Source organism: Amphiprion ocellaris, chromosome 8, assembly GCF_022539595.1.
Source record: "Amphiprion ocellaris isolate individual 3 ecotype Okinawa chromosome 8, ASM2253959v1, whole genome shotgun sequence".
Lineage (NCBI taxonomy): Eukaryota > Metazoa > Chordata > Actinopteri > Pomacentridae > Amphiprion > Amphiprion ocellaris.
This window is the reverse complement of record NC_072773.1, coordinates 15,338,074-15,364,528: the sequence shown is the minus strand read 5'-3', so window position 1 is coordinate 15,364,528 and position 26,455 is coordinate 15,338,074. Positions and strand designations below refer to the sequence as shown.

Sequence of the window (26,455 nt, the reverse complement as noted above, 5' to 3'; positions counted from 1 at the left end):
GCCAGCATGGGTTAACCAGGAGGTGTTGGAAGAGGTTTAATGAACACTATTTAATGGCACCGCACCGCCAGCAACAGGAGACTCAGCTGCTGCATGTTGGAGACGTTCGAGGACGGTGAGTGTTTTGTGACTTCAAGAAACTTTTACATCATTTATCCCATTGGTGGCAAGCTCCCTTTAATCAAACAAGTATATTTAGAAAGTAACGTTGTTGTCTCCTGTAGCAGACAATAAGCTAGCTAGTTAGCCATCGGCGCTAGCTCCGTGCTCCGCTTGTATTTCGTGCTGCTGTTTCTAACGTTTAGCTCTCAGAAGCTAATACATCAGTCAGCATGACGAACTAAGCTAGTGGTCTTAAAGGTTTATTTTTTCACAAGTTACAATGTCGTATTTTTCGTGTACTTAGGGTGAATATTTATTTCTGTTCAAGAATCCCTTTCAACGTGCGAAGCCTACTCCACCTCCGTCATGGAGCCCCCAGCTCCCCTGCCTCCTCTCCAGCACCAGTACCAACTCGGACACCGACCCTGTCAACATCAACCTCCAGCACGTAACAGCAACGTCTTATCACTGGTAAGACACGGTAAACAGAGACCATGGTTGATTTTTGCATTATTATTATTGCAGGTGTAAATGTCTGCAAGCATGATCAGAACGAGACTTAACGGATTTAACATGTTTTAACACAAACTACTTTATGGTTCATAATTCCGTTGACTGAATTACACCAAAGCAATACTGATTTATCAAACTGGAATAGTCTTAAAACAGCTGTTTTAATGTTTTGGCATTTAATTTGTCATGTAATCTTGCTAACCTTCACAAATAAAACAATAGCATAGACACATCTGCAAAAGGTACAAAAGTTTATTGTCAGAATTGCATTAAAGAAAACAATAGTGGTCCGGGGACCGAAAAACAGAAGTATAACGAGAAGAATAACTTTTAACTTTTGCATGACACGTACTGCATCAGTGCATCCTGTACATCTCTGTCCTCCTCCTCTACACCTTGTGCCACTGCAGGCTCATGTGCTGCTGCTTCAGGTAAATCCCATGAAGCCTCATGAGAGAGCCACCTGAAACACATACACAGCATACATATTTTAATACCTAATAGCGATAAACTGCAGCCATTACAGGGTCGTTCACGGGACTGATACACGATAGCTAGCGAACTAGCATTAGCTTACCCTCATATGTCGTCTAGTTTGTATCCTCTTCGGCTTGATACTGCTGTATCGCCTCCCAAACTCTCCTGTGTGTCTCCTCAGTGTTTCGACTCGCCACTCTCAGCTTTCTCTGACTCTTCTATTACTTTGAATCTGACAGAAAGCCACAGACCGAGCAGCAGGTGTACCATCGCCTCTGTTATGTTGTGTTTGTGTCGCACACAGATGACGTTAAGGTACTTTCGGCCGCCGTGCTATGACGACTCCACCCACGATGAGGCTATATGGAAAAACAACTAAACCGAGATGAGCCGAGTCAAATACAATAGTGGAGAGCCGTACCGCGCCGAGTAGATGCTTGTGGAATCGCGGCTTTTGATGGATGATTTTAAGACACCTCAACTGGATTACAATGATGATTTTCAACCAGCAGAGGGCAGTCACATGTCATTCTAGTTGGTACAGACCACAGACTGTATGAAAATGCATTATGTATTAGACTGTATAGACAAGAAGCCACTATTCATTTTTGTGTTAGAATTTCAAAGTTGACCCTGATTGAAATACAAAATGTTTCCGAAATGAAACAGTAGTTACTCAAACATACACAATGTGCTGCACATAAGTGAATATTTTGGTATAATTCTAAAAAACTAAATCATGATCATCACGGCCAATTGAACTTACTGATCAAAACTTGTATGATCACAGATTCATACTGCCCATGGATGAAAAAAATATATACTGATCAGAAAAATACCATCCACACACACACAAAAAGAACATCTTCCACAAGTGCTGCATGTTCTGAAAAACACCCAATAATGTGAAGCTTAAACAAAATAACAAATTTAATGTATCAGTAAATTTTATTTACATTCATAACTCTAGTTGAATATGAGAGTTGCAGCAAACTATAACTCCAAGTGAAATAGGGCATCAAGCTGCAGCTCAGTGTCAAGACAGCAGACAGAGCTGCATGTCTGAGGAGCGTTTTCAAAATAAAGCGTTAGAACGCCTATTCCTCCCATAGTCCAAATACATGCACTGTAGGTTAACCAGTGATTCTAAATCACCCGTAGGTGTGATTGTATATGAGCATAACCATCTGTCTATTTGTGTTAGCCGAGAGATGGACTGTCAACCTGTCCAGGTTTGGCCCACTGTCAGCTGGAATATGCTCTAGCTCCTTGGAACCCTCTGCCAGATAAAGAGATTAGCTAATAGATGGATGTCATAATAAATGCAGCACAGAAGATCCTTGTTTGCCCTCTCCCCTTTCCAATGGACATCTCCAACTCCTGCTGGCTCAGCAGAAAAAAAGAAAACTATAAAAAACAGTTCACACCTGGATTTTCTATCTTGTTGAACTATTGCCCTCTGGCAGGCGCTACAGGTGCATCCATACAGTTAGATGCAATTAAATAAATAGATTCAGAGATATTTTCTTCCCCAGAACAGTCACCATTCCAACTGTAGAAATGTACTGAAGCTGGAGGGAAAAGGTATATTAATTGCAAATTTTCGACCAGTAAAAATATAAGTAATAAATAAAATAAATATAGCAGACAATGGGATATTACAAGAGTTTATACACACAGACGCAAATATATACCATTCAAAAGTTTGGGGTCACTTAGAAATGTCCTTATTTTTGAAAGAAAAGTAGTTTTTTTTCAATGAAGATAACATTAAATTAATCAGAAATATAGTCTAGACATTGCTAATGTGGTAAATGACTATTCTAGCCAGAAACAGATGATTTTTAATGGAATATCTACACAGGGTTACAGAGGCCTATCTCCAGCAACCATCACTCCTGTGTTGTAATGGTACATTGCGTTAGCAAATGGTGTTGCAAGGCTAATTGATGATTACAAAACTCTTGTGCGATTATATTAGCACATAAATAAAGGTGCGAGTTTTCATGGAAAACATGGGATTGCCTGGGTGACTCCAAACTTTTGAACCCTACTGTTGTATATATATATTGTACTGTTGTGTGTGTATATGTATATATATATATATATATATATATATATATATATATATATATATATATATATATATATATATATATATATATATATATAGCATTTTAAAGGAGCTGCTCCTCAAATCTCGTTGTACATTGTGTAATAATAATAAAGGAAAAAAGAAAGAAAAAATGATTTTCTTTCAAAAAATATGGACATTTCTAAGTGACCCCAAACTTTTGAACTGTCATGCATGTCTGCCTGTTCTTTGCTTTTCTAGGCAACTGTTTACTTGATCTACTTCAAACTAGGTGGGCATATTGCCTATATGTAGTAAAGTAACAACAACAATAATAATAATAAAAATAAATAAATAATAATAATAATAATAATAATAATAATAATAATAATAATAATAATAATAAATACTTTAATGGCGTTTATATACTTCATATACAATAACACTGTATGTAGCCCACTTCCGGCTATATTGAGTGCTGTTCAGAGTGGACAGGTTTCGGTCTTTTATTGTGAAGGCGGCCCTCCACCCTCAGCTCCGCCGCTCGATGCTGCATGTGAAGCCGCTCAGATGTGGAGATCTGCCCGTCCTGAGCAGAGACAGCCGCCGGTTCTGAGGGAAACACCCACACCCACTCACACATTACACTCTCTGGACTCGGACTTTCTTACTACTTTTAGAACAGTCACTTTTTTGAAAAAGAAAAGAAAAAACTGCGCCGCTTTTCTTTCTTTGTGTTTTTTTTCTTTTTGTCTCGGTTTGGTGAAGTACAGCTGGATCATCAGATAGTTTCATCTCGTGGATGCGAGTGTCTGTTTCACTCAATACCACCATTCCATCTATCAGGTAAGTTCTTATTATAAGTGGAGAATACAATATAGCAGACAGACTTTGTTTTATTTTTCACTGAAAGATAACATTTTCTTTTTGCTTTGTTAGAAACACAACCCTGGTTAATGACCATGTTGATACAATGGATTTTTTTCTTTATATTAATATTAAACAGTGCAATTCACATGAAGTGTTTAATTATTTAAATCCTTCATATTGTTTTAACAGATCACTGAACCAGCAGTTATTTCAATCTTTTTGACTGTAACACAAAGTTTGTCCATATAATGCATAACCTAATATACCCAACACACACTGCTCTCCACGATAGATACACATTGGGACCACCATGCACACACTCTTTTGTCAGCTGATATTGGAATGTGTGTGAGCTGTGCGAGTCAAATGTCAAATGCCTTGTTCACCTGCTAGCATTCTGCTGGATACACACAGCTGCCTGTTTATTGCCTCATTTAGAAAACAGAAATGATCTACTTTGTCCGTGTTCACTGAACTTGACAGTGGCTTTCAGGTGTGTGACCACTTTCTGGAATTTCTGTCACATGATGATCGTGGATGATGTTTATGCCACATGTGGTGAAATGGGAGCAGGAGTGAAACAATGATAAAGCCTCTAGATGTTGCAGAGAGCAGTTGAAATGCTTCCGTCAGTGTGGGTCGTGTTCCTGGATTTGTTGAAATGACTAAAAAAGGAAGATGGAGTTTCGTTCGGCAGCTGGTTCCCCCTGTTCTGTAACAGCTGTCAGATTTAATCTAGCAACACAAGAAACAGCTTAGAAAGTGATCAGAATCAAAGCCTCCACACTAACTGTTTTCCAGGTCTCATTGAGGAGCAGTCAGTGCAGCGGAGGGGAAGCTTTCTTCTCAAATGTGTTTTGATAGCACGGTTCATATGGAACAGATTCCTGTGGCTGTATAGTCCAGACTTGAACCTCAACCATGTGGGTCCCAGAATCCAGGCATTTTTCAATAGCTGACCATCTGCTTGCTGAGCGTCGTTCGAAAGCACAGTATCGCATTACCCACACTGGATGATGGGGGATGAATTAAGTGTGCGCTAATGCATTATCAGAGACTGGAACTTTTATTTACTACGTATGTGGAGTCACCTGCAAGTGAACTTTGAAAGGAACACATTTTTCTTTAAGCCCCAAGCAGCTGATAAAGCAAAAAGCTTATTTTTTTCTTCACCAGTCAATCGATAGTATTGTTTTTAATATTAATCATTCATGTGCTGTAGTGCTTCCTGCTATAGCTTTACTGTATAAACTAGTGTTGCATGCTATACTGAACTATAACTAGAAAAATATTGCGATACTTTGCCATTGAGAAAAACATTAAATCCTGAAATCATCCCTACAGATGATCAGAGCAGCAGATGAACGTCGATATGCCACAGTCTGTGTGTTTATGTCACTTTGCTTCCACTCCCTGCAGCTCAGTGGATGTGCCCACCTCTTCAACAGCTTCCACGGCCCCAGGACATGGCTGCGCATCCTGATGCTAACTGCTCCTAGCTTGTGAAAAAGTTAGACACACAAAGCGAAATGTGGAATTATTTTGCCACCAGTGAGGAAAAGCCCACAGACACAACAGAGGCTGTCTGCAAAAGATATTTAAAAGTTATGCCGATCGAAGAAGCCAATTAGAACTGCAGCCACCATCATAAAACAATAATTAGTAAACAAGAAAAGCACTCAGAGAGCACAGTACTCCTCCAAGGCTGCTCAGTTGTTGCGATGAATGGTCTTTCTGATAAAATTACCTTGCGGTGAGCACAGGCGTGTGTTATGCATGTGTACGTTATGTACGGATACCGAATTGCGTGACCTAAATATGTAGCGGGTGGCGGGAATTGATGGGACTCAGAAACACCCCCACAATTTATTCAGTTGTTCCTTCTATGATTTCCAATGTCCCAGTAAGTCAGCAGTGGTTGATTTTTAGTAGGGTTGCAACCGTGACGCTGTGCTGCTATCTCTCAATACAGAAATTTTTAGCAAATCTGTGAATCCAGACTATAAGCCCCATTACTGCCCAAATCGAATCAGTTTGTCATTGTGTCATTTCTGACCTTCTCTGAAAATTTCATCCAAATCTGTTCATCCGTTTTTGAGGAATGTTGCTAACAGACAGACAAACAAACAAACATACGGCGATCATGACATAACTCTGTCGCGTTCCTTGGTGGAGTAATAAAACATATGACGTACAGTGGACATATTTTCAAAAGCCATTTTTAACCACAAACACCTAACATTTGTTGTAAAGCTGTCTTGGTTACATCAGGTACTTAGCTATAGGAGTGCTGTTCCAGTAAATTACAGCTCTTTTCAAGGTGTTAACACAGGTCGATCATTAATCACCACAGAAGCTTCTGTCATGGTGTCCCAAGGCTAGCTAAACCACTAAAATGGTTGTAGTCCCCGCGACCGTCTCCTTGGGTCGTATTAAACAATAAGGTGGTGTCACAAATAGGTACTCCAGCTAATCTACAATACATTTGCTGATATTTCTGCCTCGGTGGAGTCATGTGACGATTGGCATTGGTTTGTCTGTCTGTCCCTCTGTTAGCAACATTATTCAAAAACGGATAAATGGATTTGGATGGAATTTTCAGGGAAGGTCAGAAGTGACAGGAGCACCAAGTGATTCAACTTTGGCAGTGATCCGTCTTTAGTCTGGATCCACAAATTTTGCAAAGATTCATCCGTCGGAAATGATGCAATGACTAAGCAGCCTTGGCGGAGTACTGTGCTCACTGAGTGCTTTTCTAGTTTGCTATTATATTATTAATCAGTTAACCTGCCTTTGTAATATTATCCTAATCTTATATACATATATATTTATGTGTTCATTACGATATGCCATTTTCCTTATACAAAAAAAAGTAAAGTTTGAAACCACAATTGCAAATTCAAACTGCTGTTCCGAGAGTTTGTGATGCGACAATATGATTAACATTACACATGTGTGTGTGTGCGTGCACACACACACACAGCCCCATTTTGCTATCACATAAGTGTCTGGAAAAATTAGAAAAGTTATTTGAGGGAAATGGGAAATAGTTGAGTGGGTATGTGTCAGAACCCTCCCCACCCTCAAAAAAAGAAAAAAGATAAAGAAGAAAGGAAAACTGAGTAGTTGAAAAATAGAATTACCTATTGAAAGATGAATAGGAGCGTAAAATGATATCAAATTGGTTTTATTTTTCAGTAAGCAGCAGCATGTCACTAGTAATTATTTATTGTTACATTTGGATGGATTTTTGCCCTTTCTAATCACCTTTTGCAGCATTTTGTTAGTTCTGGGATTGCAGATATTGTGCCTCAAAATCCAAAACAGCACTTCAGGGCTGTTTCCATTTTTGCATGCAGAGCTTTTGAGATCAAATTGTGGTGTGATTATTCCATTATATGTGGCACACAGGAAGTGGTTACGTTGGCATCCTGACCTCGAACCTCTCAGGCACATAAAGAAGAATGGGTCGAAGGCCACTTCAGCTGCAGCTGGTTATTGAAAAGCGATGCTCCGCAGCTGAAACGACCACTTTCTAGTCTTTTCTGTGAGTCATAAAAGTAAGACTGCTGGGCATGTATGCAGCAGGGATGAGGTTTTATGATTTATAGGTGTCAAGTGTTGGCCGCACTGTAGGTTAAGTAGTTTGTCTTTCAACAGCGTGAGAACTGGAAGTGAGTGGGAACAATAAAATGAGACGAGTGCTAATGCTTTTGAAATCAGAGGCCTCCTCAGCAGGCTTTCTCATTTGTACATCTCAGGTGTCACATACTGTAGTAGCATGTGAGATATATTTTTAGCAGCATTTTTAGAAGTGTAGGCATCAGCTGTATGATGATTAAAACAGGAAACAACTGACAAGGATGGGACGGGATTCCTTGCTGAGCCTTGATGAGCTCTTGTCTCATTAATAAATGACTATGTTGGTGACTTGGATGATTTCATTGTAGTTGTTTGATTAGTCCTCGGAACCAGTCGGAGGAAATCATTTGGAAAGAAAGCAGAGTGTAAAGAGACTGACAATTGTAGGTGTATAAGTGAATGAGAAAGGAGAGATTTTGATGATAGAAGTATTTTGGGCGTTACCCATATCGGTCACTGCAACAGCTGGTGGTCCCTCATGCTACATTCTTCAGTCTATGTGTGTGTGTTTGTGCTGTAATAGGTTGTGGGAGTGGAGATTTTGCAGAGAACACTTGCTGGGGCACCGCTGTGGCCACAGGCATCCATGGGAAGATAAAGGAGACTGAAAGGCATTGTTCAAACACTAAACCCATATTTCCCTCTCCAAGCTGCGACTTTTATCATTTTTACAAGCTTAGTTGAAACACCTCACATTTGATTGACCCTGCTTCAGATGTGCCTTCTATCTGCTGGGTAGATTGGATCCCAGGCCTCAGTAAGCCCTCGAGGGAGTTGGCTGACGCTCAGATTGGCAGCCTAATAAATACTCCTTTTCATTAGCAGCAAGCTTCGATTCACTGTACTTAAATGGAAATCCCCCTCCATCCTCTCATCCTATTGACCATACAGACTTTACAATAAATGTACAGGATATCTGTCAAGACGAGTACAAACCTAGATGTATTATGAGTCATATAATGGACCCTGATGCCCATCTTTGATTTGTGACATTTCTGACAGTAAAATCAGCATGAGCTATTCTTACTAGTGCCAGTTTACTTAGCAGATGGACGACGCACTCAGCAAACCACCACTGCACAAATTAGGGTCCATTCCTTAGGACTATGGTTTCTGGTTTAGTCTCATCAAAGACTTTTGGGAGTGATCCTGAGTGGGAAGCCGATGAGGGTTCCTTGAAAGACTCATTGTGGTTAGTTATCTTACTTCTAGCAGCAACAAAGGCTGCAGTGTAGGGTGATTTGTGTGTGGTAGATCATAGGAAAAGCAAGTGAAATAAATGTCAGAATTCAGATTTTATGTCATTCTCAGCTGCAAAAATGGACTTGCATTAAAGCGTACCCTCGAGCTCTTGGATATGGTTCAGCCATGATACTCCAAAAGTACAACTTTTATGTCTTTAATGACAAGCTGAGGAATGGATTCTAATTTTTGAGCTCTACAAGGAACAGGAGCAATATTCTGTAACAAGCTTCAAAGACCGACTTGGTGCTTCAGAATCCTTCATCTATGATCTCCTGTAAAGGTTTCTACAATATACTGTACTACATTTGCTATTCCATCCGGAGAGTACAGAAGAAAATATAGTGAAGATTCCTGCCACAGAATGGTCTTTAATATTTTAGGGACATTTCCATTGCTTCACTTCAAGTTAATGGGCAAGGAACACCTTTTTATGTCCAACTATTCGTAATCTGTGCCTGTTACACTCCCTCTGAGTGGAGAATGATAAGTGCAAGAGCAGGCACGAAAGTAACCTTACTTTGTTATTGTGAGCGTAACTTTCATATTCGAACACTTCTTTCCAATGTGGAAGAACGAGCTATGTACCTTGTAGGCACTTATGTTGCCAGACAGAGTTATCTCTCTGGTTCTGGCAGTGGAGTAGTTTAGCAGATCTTTGGCATCTGGAATTTAATGAAATTTATAATGGTTTGCATCATGCTCTCCTTATTTTTACATATTTAGTTATACTTCAATTAATGTGTGTAATTTTATTTTCTATTGTACAATATCTATATTTTTATCTAAAAATGAAATATCTGGAATTACATGGAATCCCTTTAATTACATCAGCAAATGTAATTGCTGTTTGGATGCTAAAAATAAGTAGCTAATACAACAATATGGTCAACATTTATCCTCACTGATGTAATCCTTTTCTGAAAATGTAATCTTCTTACACTGGGTCAGAGGAAGGCATTCCTTATAAAACCCAGAGGGTGTGGTTTTTATTGTTCTGAAACAGCCCTCAGCCTCGGGACAGTTGTGTATGTGCCATGCCACCAGCTCTTGGCCTCAGCCCCTGTCCCCTTACCCAGCTCCCAGGAGAGCCTCAGCCCAGCCTACAGCCCAGCCTCTAGACAAAACCCAAAACCCCCAGCTGCCAATTTCTATATTGCTGCCTCTGGCCCCCAACCCTCCCCTCACTGTAGAAGTAGAATACATAGATGTCCCTTTTGTGTAGTCATAATTCATTGCAAAAACCCATTATAACCAGAATAAAATCTTGAATTTGTTCATTTTAAAAGCATCTGTGTTTCAAGATTTCATATAAAAGGTTTGGGAAAAAAGGATGCCAATGCTGTGGGAACTTGAACCAATTGTGCACTATGACCTGCTAAGACTGCACATGTGTTATACACAATGTGATCATTCTCATTAAAGTACCAGTTTTGACTTCTGTCCTTCCTTGAAATGTTTGCAGAACTCTTCCCATCTCTTTTTATTTTTCCTACTGAGTTTTCACATGTTCACAGTCAGGGGTCTGGCTGATTGCTGAGCCTGTAGTAATTACCAGCCATGTTATTCTGAAAAGAGACTTCCTATTCTGTGTAGTTCACTTCTGTCTATATTTGACTGGGCAGTTACATATGTGGGCCCAGTTGCTGGTAAACCAGAAATATAAGCCCTCTTCCCCCTATGCTCTTGCCCCTGACACCCAGCCCCAGGCCCCCAAACAGTTGCCTTTGGACCCAGTGGAGCTATGCTAGCGATCTGACTGCCTCACAGGTGGAACATTCCCCTTCTTAAAGAAAAGCATCTGCATTTGTCTGTGTCTTTGGTTGAACGGGCAACTGTCATTAATGCTGTGAAATGTAATCACAGCACAACCTGAGAGTGACCTACCCACATTTGATTTTCTTCATTGTTAGCTCTCAAGATCAGGTTTGAATTCATTACTGCTGCTATCAAGAACAGAGAATCACCAGTGGTCAATAAATGATCAATATCATTAGCACAATTGTCAAGATAACATTCTGGGAACTGATTGATCAAACAAACCCAGCTCAGCTGCTGTACTCTTCTGTCAATCGAGCTAATGGATTTGGGATTACTTGTTTGTCCAGAGTCCAGAGGCAATGGCTCAGTCAGCTTTGCTTCCCTCATTGTCTGCAGGGGCTCTCTGTTATATGGCTGTTCATCTGATCCTCAGGTTTATCAGCAGTGAAGGGGATTTTTAGAGTGACAGTTCAGATCCTGACAGATAGTGGACACATTAAATCGGTTTAGGCTACTCAAGAGACAGATGAAATGAAAGGAATCTTTCCCTGCAGGGCCACATCTGTTAAGGGCTCTTGATCAGCCCGTTGAGTATCTGCAAACATGATACTTACATTTACTTTGTGTTACACAGTCGCTGATTTTAATGAGGATACTTGAGCCAGGACTGTTCAGGTTTGATAGAGTTGATGACCATTTGTGCGTTGGACATGACATTTTCATTTTATCTTTCAGTATATTGAATTAATTCATTACACTTCTCGTTTGCATCTTGGAAGCTCATGCAGTTGTATTTTAAGTGCTACTTGTAGTGTTTACACTGTAAAAATTGAGCTCACTTGGTACTTCGAGTTTCATGTTGTGATGACATTGGTGAAAGTAAAATCAACTTCTCTGTTCTCCTGCTGATTAATGAAAAGCTGAGGGAAGATAATAAGGTTGAAGATTAAACCGTAATACCTTCAGGGCCAGTCTGCTGGCCACCCAGTATGAAGCCCATTCACTGTCTCAGGCAGAACAAGCTGGTTACTGGTTAATTTACAACATGTCATAACCTATGTGTAGATGGTTTTTATTTTGTCAAAATCCTTTCATTGGGATATAGTCTGGAATCTGCTAACTGCTAAGTAATCATCAATTAGCACGATTTTTATCTTAGTCATTAGTCTTCTAAATATCTCAAAACTATTTTTTAAGGAATCTCTCTCTCTCTCTCTCTGTGTGTGTGTGTGTGTGTGTGTGTGTGTGTGTGTGTGTGTGTGTGTGTGTGTGTGTGTGTGTGTGTGTGTGTGTGTGTGTGTGTGTGTGTGTGTGTGTGTGTGTGTGTGTGTGTGTGTGTGTGTGTGTGTGTGTGTGTGTGTGTCTGTCTGTCTGTTTTTCACAGATCTTGATAACTGTACATCCGATCCACTTCAGATTTGGCAGGTTTATTGCTGGGGATGAGAAGTGTTGAAACTGAAGCAGATTGGACGAGCAATGGCTGCTTTTTAGGTCTTTTTAGGGTTCTCAGACATTTGCTGCCTGTGTTGCTAAGCAACACTATTAAAGGCACGTATATGATGTCTGATATCAGATTCTAATAAAGGGCATACCATGCATGGGCAACAAAATGATAGTGACATGTATCGGCGACAGACACTTTATCAATAGAAAGAAGAAAATTGTTCAACACGTAGTTATACTTAACTGCATGAGATGTAAAAAGCCAAAAAAGCACACAAGTTCGGTTGTATTCCAAGTGTGCCATCTCCCTGGCCATAGACAGCCTATCTTACTTTGATATTGGAACCCCTTCGTCCTCCATCGCTCAGCTCATGGGTTTCCTTGCAGGTCTTCTCAGGCTTCCTCGGCCTTTAGTCACCCCCGTCCATGCCCTCCCCAGGTGGAGGCTAGTCTGGCAGTGACCAGTGTTTCCCCATGTGAGACTGGCTTTAAAAACACCCAATTGCTGTGTCCACCTCTACCTAAACAATTCACTCCTGGAAGCCTGGAACTATCAACGTTGACAGGAATGAAACATTTTATTGTGATGCATGGTTTAACTACGTCACCTACCCTTAACCCATATAGACAGTGGCAGAACTTACACATTTTTGAACCACGGACTCCTCTCACGTGTCTGCCTCTAAATCATGATTCAGTAGTGCTTTATGTGACCACAAGAGAGAGGAAATAGGACTGGATGGTACAACATTGTGGAAAAGCTGCAGTAGCTCCCCTTGTTCCCTCAAAGGTCAGCACTGTGAAGACCTGAGTCTGTAGTGCAGATCACCAAAGCTGACCTTGATACAAAAACATGGTGCTAATTTAATTGGATGTGACCAGGCTTTTACCATAATTTTAGACAAGACAGGGATCCAGAGTAGTATCATTATGAGATCATCTTGCAGAAAATGTCCACAGTCCTTTGTGACTTCTTGTCAACATACACAACCATTTAGGTTTGATTTTTTAATGATTGCTGCACAGACCCTGTAGTGCAGGACTTGAACCATGAGGAGTTATATTGTTTAACAGTTTTGTCAATAGTGAATTGAAAGTAACTGACCCTGTTTCTGCCTTAGTAATGAGTGGAAACATCAGTGCATCCTACATTAATGTGATAGCCTTTGCTGTTTATATAGAAGTTAGTTTATGTCATCAGTGATTTTATGGTAATCGAGGGCGGTAGATCAGTCACAGCAAATCAATAAGCAAATGAAAAAAACAATCATGATGCCATTTAGATTTATTAAAATAGATGCTATGGTTCATTTTAAGAACTCTGAAAACAAAACAAAAAAAAAAACAAAAAAAAAAAAGAACTCTGAAAACATTTAAATCTGTGACATTTTGCTTCTCTTTCAGTGTTCCATATTACAAAGCAAAACTTTCTACTGCAGTTTGTGAATACTCCATAGACTGTATATTCTATATACTATATACTCCATAGACTTTTTGGTAATCAGTTGTCATTTGAATTTGCATGTTGTTGCTATAAATGCTGGCATTCCACTTACACTCAAACAGTAGCTCAGTGGGAAACGCAGATCTCTTTCAGTTTTATCCGGAAGGTTGGTATTGAACGTGAAAAGTGGCTTTAAATTACCCTGTTCTCAGGCTCATGGGAACTGACAGATAGATACTTTTCTGCCAAAGTATTTCAAGCCACTGAGTGGCTTCTCTCTCAGTGTTATATTAGATGAGTAAAGGAGCAGAATGGTAGAATTGAGTAAAGGGCCTTGGCCCGTGGGCAGAGTGTAGCAGAGAAAACCACGGTTTTGAGTGTGTTTGCCCCAAATGCAGCAGCTGCAGCAGAAAGAAGAGGAAATCATTTAGATGGTTTGTTTGACCAGTTCGACCATGGCAGCCCAAATGTCTGCCTCATTTCTGTGATCCAGTTGGCCGTTGGCCACAATAAAAACATGCCTGCTTATTAACATGAAGCCTAGATTGTTGACATGAGCAGCCCAGAACCGCTGTTGGATTTGTAGATGTTCAAGTCCAGGTCAGTGCTGCAGATATGAGTTGCACAAATCATATATCTTAACGAGCCATTTTGACTTGTTCTTCATAACTGTCTCTTGATTTGATTAGTGAAGGGATTTCTTTGTTTCTCATGATGATTTTTCTGTTTATTTTTTGAAAAATGACACTGCCATTTGAAAAAGGTTGGCGTACTGTACATTTAAGAATTTTCACTGGAAACAAAAATGTTTATTTTTATACAAATTTTGCAGGAAATGTCGTGAATTACAGTTGCAGCTAATGTGCTGATTATATTTTCAATTAATTGAGTAATGGGTTTGTCATGAAATGTCAGAATCTTCTGACAGCATTTTTTAATCGTTTTGTTTGACCAAAATTCCACAGCACAAAGATTTTGAATTCACACCGATACCAAACAGAGCAAAACAGCAAATGATTGCATTCAAAAACCTAGACATTGTTCTGCAGTTTTGTTTGTTAAAAAAAAAAAAAATTATGAAACCAGGTGTTAGCTATTGATCTATTAACCAACTAATTGAATAATCAAGTTGTAGTTTGTGTTATAATCTTGTCATTTTTATCTGGTATACTGTCAACTATTTTCACCAGCTAGTCTCTGGAAGCAGTGATGAGAACAGCGACTGTGAACTACGTGCTGATTGATGTAGAACTGAACAGATTCTCGGCAGGTTCATCACTACAAGCGACTTCTTTCACATTGTTACATTTTTTAACACTGAAATTTGATACATTATTTTGAACTAGTGCAATACCCGCTGTCAGCGGTTAAACTCTGATGTCTTTGATCCATGACAACATTCTTGCCTTGCGATAATGTTGCTTAGCAACAGGTGCGACTTAGATATTGTCCGCGGGCAGTCGCAAAGTAGACTGAGGACCTCAAAACGACTAAAAAAATGTGTCCATTTATCCAATCTACTTAGCACTTTATGTCCTCGTTTCCCCAGCAATATGCCCGCCAAGTTAGAAATAGGTGGGAAATAAGGTTGCTGAGATATGTAAAGAATACACACACATAGATTCCTTCATTTCATATTGAAATACATTAATTAGAAGCACTTAAAGTGTATGCCACACACTAAATGGACAACTTCTTGTAGCAGGTGGTGAAAAAAATCCAGTTATGTTGTGTGTTGCTATCATTATCTGACCAGTATCATTGGGGCTATGATGAGGTATCATTACTCACTTCTGAAAGCCACAAATCTCAACAGGGAGCTGAGTAATAGTTAATTCATTGGTGCTGATCAACAACAATGCCTTCACCATCTAATAAAACATGCATTAGGTTTTTTTTTTTTTTTTTTTTTCAACAAGATGATTTTCCTGTTTAAGAAAATCATTAAATGTATGCTTCTGGCTTTGTTTAGATTTTGTGGATGTAGCAGGAGGAGCAGCCCAGCAGTCTGAAGGGGTGGGGGGTATCTGAGTGTCTGGGAGCAGAGGGGGAGTATAGATTTCCACAGTGGTTACAGCACAGCTGACCACACAGTGAGCGAACAGGAGGACACGATCCAAACACAGTAACTAGATCTTTATAGACACCTGAATGTGTAACAGCTTGACGTGTGACTGTCACACTCTGAGCTCACCTGTACTATTAGTGAAAATGTTCACACTGAGATCGCTGGCTGGACAGCAACTACTACACTGTGAACATCAGAAGTTTCAGCGACAAGTAAATCCATTTTATTTCAGCTCAGAAAAAGAAGAATACTGTAAACCACTACGCTGTTATGGAGGAAATGAAACTGATTTCAGTATCTTGTTTTCTCTACAATTCACCTGAAAGCAAATCAACTCTATTGTTAGACTGTTTTCACTTCTTTCAGAAAATGAGTTTCAGATTCAGCAGGAGACTATAATCATCTCTGTCACATTGTAATACCAGATAACAATATCTGGAGTATTATTATAATAAATAAAGCAGATGTTCTGGCCTACAAATAATACTCTCCAAGTGTAAGGAAACATGCTTGTTTGATGCAGACTCCAACAAAAATCACACAATCATTTGTTTCAGTGGAAGAGAAATGCAACAAAATATGATTCTCATTAAAAGATGACTCATAGCACATTTGTAGTGTCTGTCAAAATAATGCTATCTGATTACTTTTGCAATTTGTTCAACCCTAAACCAAGGCTGGCAACAACAATTGTCATGTGATATGGCTTTTGAGGCAGGTTAGTATGGATAAAAACATTTCTATAAGTGTGAAAAGGAGATCATTTTCATTTATTATTAGCATATTATTGAGGATGTAGTCTAAGTTCGCAGACAGAGAGTCCTTTTAGAATCTTGCCTGTGATGCAACAGAAGGATTAAGTTTTGAAATTTTACATTGCATGCAGCCACTGACATGATATTATGAAGTCTACCCTAAGTTAAGCTCAAGTTATTTTTACAATGAGCCCTTCTTATGTATATTACTGTTCAAAAGTTTGAGGTCACTTAGAAATGTCCTTATTTTTGAAAGAAAAGCATTTTATTTTCAATGAAGATAACATTTAATTAATAAGAAATACAGTCTAGACATTGCTTATGTGGTAAATGACTATTCTAGCTGGAAACTGCTGATTTTTAATGGAATATCTACATAGGGACAGCAACCGTCCAGCGTTCTAATGGTACATTGTGTTAGCTAATGGTGTTGAAAGGCTAATTGATGATTAGAAAACACTTGTGCAATTATGTTAGCACATGAATAAAAGTGTGAATTTTAATGGAAAGCATGAAATTGCCTGGGTGACCCCAAACTTTTAAACAGTAGGGTACATACCAGGGAAACGTGCAACATGGCCACATGTTTCTAAAAATGAATACTTTTTGCATTTTTACATCAGCGTGGCAGTCATTTTTAGCTTCTCCTACAAACACGTAAAAGGGAAGGCTGAAGGAAGTTGGTGGCAATCTGCAACTTAACTGCTACAAGCTACTAAATTCAACATGCTGGACATTTAATTTAAAGATCTCGTAGGGGTATTTTGTTACATTTTGAAAGAGCCGGGCTGGCTGTTTCTTCCAAGTTCATTGTTGTAGAGACATTTAATTTGCGGAACTTGACTGCTCAGGTCCCTCGGTTGTAGATAGATGGTAGCTGCTCACTCTGCGTCCATCTCCAGGTGGGGTGCTCCCCCCTTTGTTGTTCTGGGTTTACACCAATGATACCTCCCACCAGGCTCAGCCCACAAGCTATGCGCTGAGCTTATTATTGTAAGATCGTGCTTTCACATGAAAGTGGGTGCTGGCAATATGAGAAACAGGCCAGAAGTTGTTGTTATTGTGTGTGTGTGTGAGTGTGTGTCCATGCGCTCAGGGTTGTCGGTGGTGTCCATTAGTTGAACAGTAGTTGGATCAAGTATGTTTGTCCAGCTGCTGAATCGCCCCCTACCAGGCTCACTCACAAGCACATCGACACACACATGTTCACTCGCTACAGTCACTCTCAGTCCAAAACAAACTTTAACTCTTCACTTACTCAACTTTATTGCTGATTTCAGTGTTCCACTTTACAGAAAAGTCAGTTTATTGAATGCTGATCCCGTTTCACAAAGCTGGGTATCCTATACCTCTTTCACACAGTAAAACACACACATACACACACAAACACCGTGGCCTTCTGGCTTTGTGTCCCATCTAAATGGATCACCCTCTCCCCCTCTTTCCTACAGAGCCGTGTCTAGATAGGCCATGTCCGCCTGCCACTCTGTCCTCCCTCTGTCCCTCCCTCCTGTCATTCTTTGCCTCTTTTCTTATTTTGGGGTTCACAGTTTGACCCCAGTTGCCCTTGACACATGCATTTGTATGGCTTCAGCCAATCAATAGAGACTCCTGTGCTCCGGTGTCAGATGTTGGCTCCACTAATTGAAACCAACAACAACCCGTGGTGAGCGAGCATGAGCATTTGTGTGTGTGTGTGTGTGTGTGTGTGTGTGTGTGTGTTGGGATGATGAATGAGGAGAATGGAGGATCTGCCACATTCACATGGTGATCAGCCAGTCATCAGCCATTGTCCAGACCCGCATTTTTGTAAGATTAGTGAGAAAAATTGTACCCCAGTCATGTCAGCTGTATGACAGCCAGAATAATGTGGATCGAGATTTAGGGATTCAAAGACTTGTAAGAGAATCTCCCTTGAAAGCTAATAGGGATATCATTTTATATTTTTCTTATTCTCAGAAAATCCTACAAAAAGACATAACACAACATTGTGTTATTCCACGTCTTAATGCTTTCTGGCTGATTCACCTTTCTGTAGCCCTCAGTGCAAACCCTAACATACGTTTCATTTAAAAAAAGAATCCCAGGCTCTGTAGTTTTTAACAAACTTTACTCACACAGGGACAGGTACAACATTTGTTGGGAATTATTTTCCGCTGCAATGCACACTAATATATTACTGACTGAAAATAAACTATAGAGGCCGTGTTCATCGTAGCAAGCAATGGAACATTTCTTATAGTTTTTTTTTTTTCAGATAAACAATGGAGCACAGAAGAATAAATCTTTATCATTTCATTGTTGGATTTTAACTTCTCATGAAGCTGATTAGCAAGTGTTTGGTGTTTTTACTTGATAATTTATTTTTATTTAGCCTGACTGATGTAAGGTAACTACATTTGTTTGCACAGAAGATATGTTTAATTGAAGAGCAACTAATGGTTATAGGATAGGTTTGTTTTAGACAGTTTAGTTTCCTGCCGCAATTTATTCTTATTGTTTGGTTTTGTCTATGTTTTATGAGTGAATCAAATGAGATATGATCTGTGATGTGATATGGATAAGTGAATAAAAAGCTGTGTACCTACAATAACAGCCAAAGTCTAATGAAGAACTGAAATACACATGAACACGATTTGTTGAATCGGGCAGCTGCTCTGGAGAGTTTACTGCCTCAAATGACATGCAATTCTTTGTTATATATACACGCTTGTGTAAGTCATAAAACGAAACTTCTTCCTGCTAAAAGGATTGTGTTGCTGCGATGCATCAGCCAGCTGCTTTGTCAGGGAGCCTATTGACAAAAGAAGTTACAAGTGGCCACAAAGGAGAAGCTCTCAACCTTTTAGCTATTTTTCCCCTATGTGGTCAAGCAGGTGACAACAACACAGTGTAACTGTTGCACTGTCGAATGTGAAAAAAAGGCGTACGGCACACTTTATTGAGTGTGGAGTATAAATTATTTAGTCACGGAGTAATGCCGGAGTGTTTTTACTATCAGTACAAACCACTCGCGTGGTTTAATTCTGATCTTGAATGAAAAGAATAAAATATTGCTGGCTGGGGTGTGTTGAGCAAAAAGGGGGGCTGCTTTCAAAGCTACTGTAATTAATCCCAAGCATCAGTCAGACTGTTCTCATTAATAATGCATTTCTTAGCAGCAGTCCTGACACAGGGAGTGGATTCAAGCCTTTATTCAGAGATTCGGCAACAATGCCAGGCAACCCTCGGAGCCAATCTGCTTTACTCGAAAGCCAGCCACGAAGAAAACCATGTTTCACTGCTCAGCCATGCCCCATGTTTCCAAACAATGGCGATTAAAGTGCATTTAGAGCTAAGACCGTGCTAGTCCATAATCTACCTTCCTAACAAAGTGCACTCAAAGGGTCAGAGTCTTCACCAGATTATTGCTCTACTAAAGTTATTCTTCTACCTTTTCCTTCTACTTCCTTTTCTGTTTCTCACTCGCCTAATGAACTGCAGAGCTAGTGAAAGGTTCCATTTGCAGGACCGATTTACAGTTTGGTCTTAATAAACATTTTTGCCTTGTCTCCGGGTCCAAATATGATTCAGATGTCACTATATTATTGATATACATTCAACCCTGACAAGTTCACCACAGTTTGCATTTTACACTATATTTCAGCCACATGCAGCAACAAAGTGCATTTTTGCTTGAATATAGTACCAGACAGAGTAGTTGACAGTAGTTAAGGTTTTGCAGAGTAGGGGCTTTTAGTGGTGGAAGAAGTGCTCAGATCCTTAACACAGCTTAAGCTGAAGAAGCAAATCAATAGCTAAAGCATCAAAAGTACTAGTTCTGCAGAAAAAGCCCCATGTGACTCTAACCAAATCAACAAATCAAAATCAAATAATAATGTTGAAGATTATAAATGCATTTATTGTTTTTTTTGTTTGTTTGTTTTGTTTTTTTAGATAGACTTATTTTAGCTTATTGCTGATACCAAACTAGAAAAGCACTCAGAGCGCAGTACTTCTCCAAGGCTGTTCATTTCCCCTTATTATTGTCAGAAATGCAGGATTTTTTTGGTTTGTTTTAGAAATGCAGCATTTATTTGTTAGTTATTGATGATCAGAAATTATGGCACTATAAAATGTGGCCATTTAATATAGGTGTACCCACAAACAAAATGACATTGCACCGATCCCAGGTTTGTGTTATGCATGTGTCCGTTATGTATGGATACCGAATAGCGTCACCTAAATATGTAACAGGCGGCGGGAATTGATGGGACTCGGAAACACCCCCACAATTTAATCAATTGTTTCTTGTATCATTTCCGATGGATAAGTCTGCAGCAGTCAATTTGTAGTAGGATCGCAATCATGTGATCGTCAACAGGCAGCTGACGTAGTGTTCACTTGCTGTTGTAGTTACAGTGATGCTGTGCCGCTATCATGCAGTGATACTGGATCCGTGTGTCCAGACTGTAAGCCGCATCACTGCCAAAATCTAGTCACTTGGTCGTTGTGTCTTTTCTGACCTTCCCTGAAAATTTCATCCAAATCCGTTAGTCCGTTTTTGAGTAATGTTGACAATGGACAGACAAACAGACGGACAAACCAACTCAAATATTTACTCCGCCGCATTCCTTGGCGGAGTAAATATGTGCACCTAATTGCAGAGCAGCTCAAGTCTCACATGTAGTTTTGATTAATTAATTGTAGACGCAAATAAGTGCAGTGACTAGTTTTCCATGCGATGGTAGAGTCATTTTCAACAATGGATGCTTGATGTTCACTACACACTTGAACTATCTGCTTCAGCCACTTCCTAACTACTGGCTGAAAGCCATTAACCGCTACAGGAGTTTCTGTCACCGTTGCTAGCTAAACTCCCACAATGACTTTGGCTGCACAAACACCGAAAATCACTTCATGCTTGCACAACAATCTGAATTCTCAAGATAATTTAACTGAAATAGTAACCACAGAATTTTTTTAAGAAGCCGAATTTAACCATTAACTTTCCCATCGTTCTTTGTGATTGCCGACATTGAAGTGCCTGTGGTCTGACTGACAGCCTCCTCAGGCTGTTGCAGTATTAAACACAACAAAAGAGTGGCAGTCTTTCAGCAAATCTACTGTACACTTTTTTGACATGCATGTCCCCATCTATTATCATTTTTATTCAGTCAAATCATTATCATCAATTAAGTGATCAAATGTAACTGTACACAAAAGTAGCAGCAGCAGTAATTGCAAAAATAAGACTAAATTGATAGTGATTTAAAAGTAAAGCTGTTTTTTAATTTTTGTTGACTAAAATAAACAAGGGTCTAATTATTCAATTTGACTAAAACACATTCCTGTTGAAAGACTAAAACAAAATTTTGGTGGAAATGCAAAGAAAAAACACAAACATCTGGACCTGACTTTTTAATGTTTTTTTTTAGATATTATTTTAAACTGTCTGATGCTGAATTTTCTACAGTGAAGGCCAAAAAAAGAAAATAAAGAAGCAGTAACCAACAAGCTTGATGGCAAATTTCCCTTTAAAGACAGTTCAACAGTATGTCACTGTGAGGGCACTGGTGTGTGTGTGTGCACCTAAGCATTATGTTCCAGTCCATGCGGATCAGTATGAGATTCTGTTTGTCTTTCGCTGGTCTGAGCGCAGCCAAAACCATGTGGGCAGGCAGCAGGATCTCTGTAGAGCTGCAGCGGTTTGGCTTTGATGGGGATGTTTGCTTCCACGGCGGCCTTTCTTACATTCACATACAGCTTCTTTCTTTTCATGCACTTTTTTTGTTCTGGGTGGTTTTTGTTTCTTTTCAGTCAGCTTTGCTTGTTTTTTCTGTCTGTTCATTTCTGTCCTTTCTCTTGCTAGAACTTGCTTCCTTTCTATCTCTTTCTTATATTATCTCACACACACACACACACACACACGCACACACACACACTCCTTTGTGTTTCTTTCCCCTTCAGTCCTGTTTTTTTTTTCCTTTTTACCCATCTCTCCCTTGGTTAAAGCCTCTAGTTTGATCAATCATTGATGATCCCAGGTGTCCTGAGACCTCAGGGGAAATCCTGATTGGCTACGCAGTCCCTATGTAGACACCCCACCCCACCACACATCGACACACACACACCTGCAGGCCTCTCACACATCCCCTCCTCACTTTTCAAGATTAGAATTAAACCTTATTCTCACCCTCTCCCCAATCGCTCTCTCCTTTGCCATTTTCTTATCTCGCTCTCTCCTCTCTCTTCGCCCCACTGGACGTCGGAGAGCCAGCTTCGATTAAAGAAGCAGTGGGGTTCCCTAAGCCATTAGCCATATTAGTGTTGGGTCCATGCCCGTGCCCCCTCTCGAACAAAGACCCCTGAATTCTTCTTGGAGCAGTGTGGTTGGCATTTATCTAGATCTGTTGATTTGTAGCCACACACCCTCTCGGAGGCACAGTGGGCGGCAGTAGCAGCATGGCAGTCTTATAATGTAGCACATTGTCTATGGGGCTCCCGTCATATTAAATTATACCTTAATGTGTGTCAGAGAAAGCATTCTGATTAGGGTTTCACCACAACGGACCCCAAGGTCTGGACCTTACCACAGTGAATATCACTACAGCTGATTCTGAACAATAGGCCACTAACATTGTTGGCCATTGATCGAAAAAAAGATGACAACCGAATGAAAAGAGCATTGCCCATATGATTAATGACACCTAGAATCCTCTCCATGGCTTCATGAGGGTTTTATCGTATGCTTAACCTTTGCCAATGATTCCTTTGTCCTCAGATCACAATCACACACCTCAGTCCTTCAACACAGCCAGACTCCACTCATCAATCATCTTTGATTTTCTGCCTCCGGTTCAGATAGTGGGATAATGTCTGCAAGTGTAGACGGTGTGTGTGTGTGTGTGTGTGTGTGTGTGTGTGTGTGTGTGTGTGTGTGTGTGTGTGTGTGTGTGTGTGTGTGTGTGTGTGTGTGTGTGTGTGTGTGTGTGTGTGTGTGTGTGTGTGTGTGTGTGTGTGTGTGTGTGTGTGTGTGTGTGTGTGTGTGTGCGTGTGCGTGTGTGCGTGTGTTCATTGCATGACTCTCCCGTTCATGTTCCGGAGCAAGATGGAGAGAGCACAGTCTATTAAGCATTTGACAATTGAAGACCTCCCACTCTAAAAGACGTGCTCAGATTGTCCTCTCTCCCAATCCCAGGAAGCTAAGCGGGGACAAAGGCGTGTCTCCGGAGGGGAGGCGGGGGTGTGCAGGGGGTCCATTTTCTTTCTAATGAAGCTGTCCGTCACCCAGCTTGTTGACAGAAGGCCAGGATATCACTCCCACCTGCCCACACTCCACAACCACCAGTTCGGAAGCTAAATGAGCTGAAGTCATTTCTGAATCTCAGAAAGAAAAAACGGAATGGAAACCGATCAAAATATTATGATTGGATGTATAGCCATGGCACTACATGTCCTGTTTCACTGCTCATTCACCAGTGAGGTTACTTCCATAACAGAACAACTCAATCCTGCTACAACCTTCATACAGAATCATCAGAGACAGTTTTGCATTGTTTACTGGAGCACTAAATCCCAGTGTTCTAGTAATATTTTAACAAATGTGTGGTTAACTTATTATTCTAGACTGTCCTTCATTATTAATTAACTAGTGCAGTGCCCACAGTCAGAATGTGACATCATTACATGAATCATACATCTTTGATTTTCCTCACAGATGCTTTAATTAGAATGTGACATTAACGTGAGATTTCCCTTTGATGAAGTTTCTTGTTAGCCAAAGGATTGTTAAGGACCCCAAAAGACCCCCAAAGCAACCACTGTTCATCCGATCTACTTGAAACCTCCTGCACTTCCTTAGGCCTCCAGCAATGCATCCAGCTAGAGCTGCTATGATTGGTCGAAATAAGCAATGATGTTGGGACTGAAAATGTATTGACAAATATTTTTAACATCTTCAATTCATTAAAACAAAGTCTTTCTTCGGTGTTGCTATGTAATTACTCCACCAAGGAACAGCAGAGTTATGTGACAACTGGCGTATGTTTGTCTGTTTGTCCGTTTGTTTATCTGTCTGTCTGTTTGTCTGTATGTTAGCAACATTACTCAAAAACAGACCAACGGATTTGGATGAAATTTTTAGGGAAGGTCAAAAATGACACAACGACCAAGTGACTAGATTTTGGCAGTGATGCAGCTTATAGTCTGGATCCACGGATTTGTTAAAGATTTCTATCATTGCGAGATAACGTCACGCCGTCACTGTAACCATGACTACACATGAACACTACGTCAGCTGCCTGCTGATGATTGCGATCCTACTACAAATCGATCGCTGTGGACTTATCGGGACTTATCTGTCGGAAATGATACATGGAACAACTGATGAAATTGTGGGGGTGTTTCCGAGTCCCATCAATTTTCGCCTCCCGCTACATATTAAAGTGACGCGATTTGGTATCCGTACATAAATTACACATGCATAACACACACCTGTACTCAGCGCAAGGTCATTTTGTTTGTGGCTACATCTATATTAACTGGCCAAATTCTATAGTGCTGTGATTTCTGCAATGAATTTTTTCAAGATTTCAGTCATCGGAAATGATAAAATGCCTGAGCAGCCTTGGCAGAGTACTGCGCTCTCTGAGTGCTTTTCTTGTTGTTGCTTGTGCCTGGTCAGAGGCCTATAGTATAATGCGACACGAAAGGTAATGTTGTGACTCAGTCTGCCTGCATTGTCTAATCTGACAATGACAGTTTTGTTTGTGTCTGTATGGCTCTCATCAGAAACCACTTGCCTTTGATGATGTTGCCTAGTAGTTGGGTTTACTTATGCTCTGCTGATGGGTGGCTAAGGATAAGTCTTAGGACCTCAAAAAGAGGTCCAAAATGGCCATTGCCCATCCAGTCAACTTCAAACTTGACACCGCACTTCTTTGGGTTCTTGGCAGTACACTGTCAAAGTTTGAAAAGTATTGGATTTAAGGTTGTCGAGATACGTGAAGAACAGACACACAGACAGAGATCCCTTCATTTATTAGTGAGGTACGACTTCGCTTGTTTATCAGTAGTTTCCTGGAATTCTTGACATGGTACTAACTGATGACTTTGTTTTTTCTTCTTTAGCAGCCCGTAACTGAAGGCATGAGAACCACTTTAGCTAGAAGCACAGTTGCCATTACAGCAGCTTATGAGAGCTGCTATGAATGTGGACTGAGAGCATTGGTGATGAAACGCATTCATATTTTTTTCCAGAGAGCCTCACTTGGAAGCAGGGTGGAAAGGCTGCTGATGTAAAGATGGCCAATCACTGCATGAAGACGGTATTAGTCAGCTTCAGAAAGTTACTAAATGGTCGGTTTCAGACAAAATGTGAAGGTGGATGAGGGTTTCTGTAACTAGGGCAGTGGAGAGAGAGACAGGAAATGTAGGTAGAAGAGTGGGGGAATAACATGCAATAAATGGCCATGGGCTGAATTTGAATGACTGCTGCATTAGTTAGCCCCTGTGAGCTATCTGGGCGCCCGGAGTTCATTCATGTGAAATAATTTTCTTTTAAGATCGATGAAACCATCAATGTCACATGACATCACTAAATGAGGTGTTCACTCCACTTGTAAGCATATATACTTAATGACACCTTCCTCAGTCAACACAGCTCAATCAATTTTATAGATTTCTTTCTACTTAGATACTTGTTTTCAGCTGTCTTTAGTCAGTGTTCACGAGAGCGTTAGGATTTTAAAGCTGTTTAACCAGCTGTTTCTACCTTGTGTAAGGACCACACTGGGACCGGGAAGTACCCACCAGTAGCCACTCAATGAGCAAAAAACCTGTAGGACTTTAGAGCGCAATCCTCAATGAAATGTGAATTAGGAACGCCTGTCACTGGTCCCTTTTTAGGGCTTCGGGGGGATTATGTCAGCATGGGTGCCCTGGCTGCAGATGAAACACGTCTGGGATGAAAGTAGGCAGTCTTTGCGTGCACACACACCGAGGTGAGCTAGTTCTTAGCAAGGCTTAGCGTTGTTTTATTATTTTTCCTGTGGTTTAGTAGTCAGGTAGCACCCAACAACCAA

The 26,455-nt window shown here is 40.2% G+C and overlaps 1 protein-coding gene and 1 long non-coding RNA gene across 2 annotated transcripts in view; one reads left to right on the top strand and one right to left on the bottom strand.

The window, feature by feature from the left end:
* Nucleotides 1–849: 849 nt before the first annotated feature.
* LOC129349426 (uncharacterized) lies at nt 850–1,417 on the bottom strand. Its single transcript, XR_008602427.1, has 2 exons — nt 1,193–1,417; nt 850–1,078 (listed from the first exon to the last, which is right to left on the bottom strand). It is a non-coding gene; the product is annotated as an uncharacterized LOC129349426 (long non-coding RNA).
* A 2,327-nt stretch (nt 1,418–3,744) lies between these two features.
* The window catches only part of LOC111588494 (plexin-B1-like), a 77,085-nt gene continuing 54,374 nt past the window's right edge, over nt 3,745–26,455 (top strand). Inside the window, exon 1 of the mRNA XM_023298913.3 lies at nt 3,745–4,012. The gene's annotated coding sequence lies outside the window, so the exon portion shown is untranslated. The remainder of the gene's footprint in view (nt 4,013–26,455) is intronic.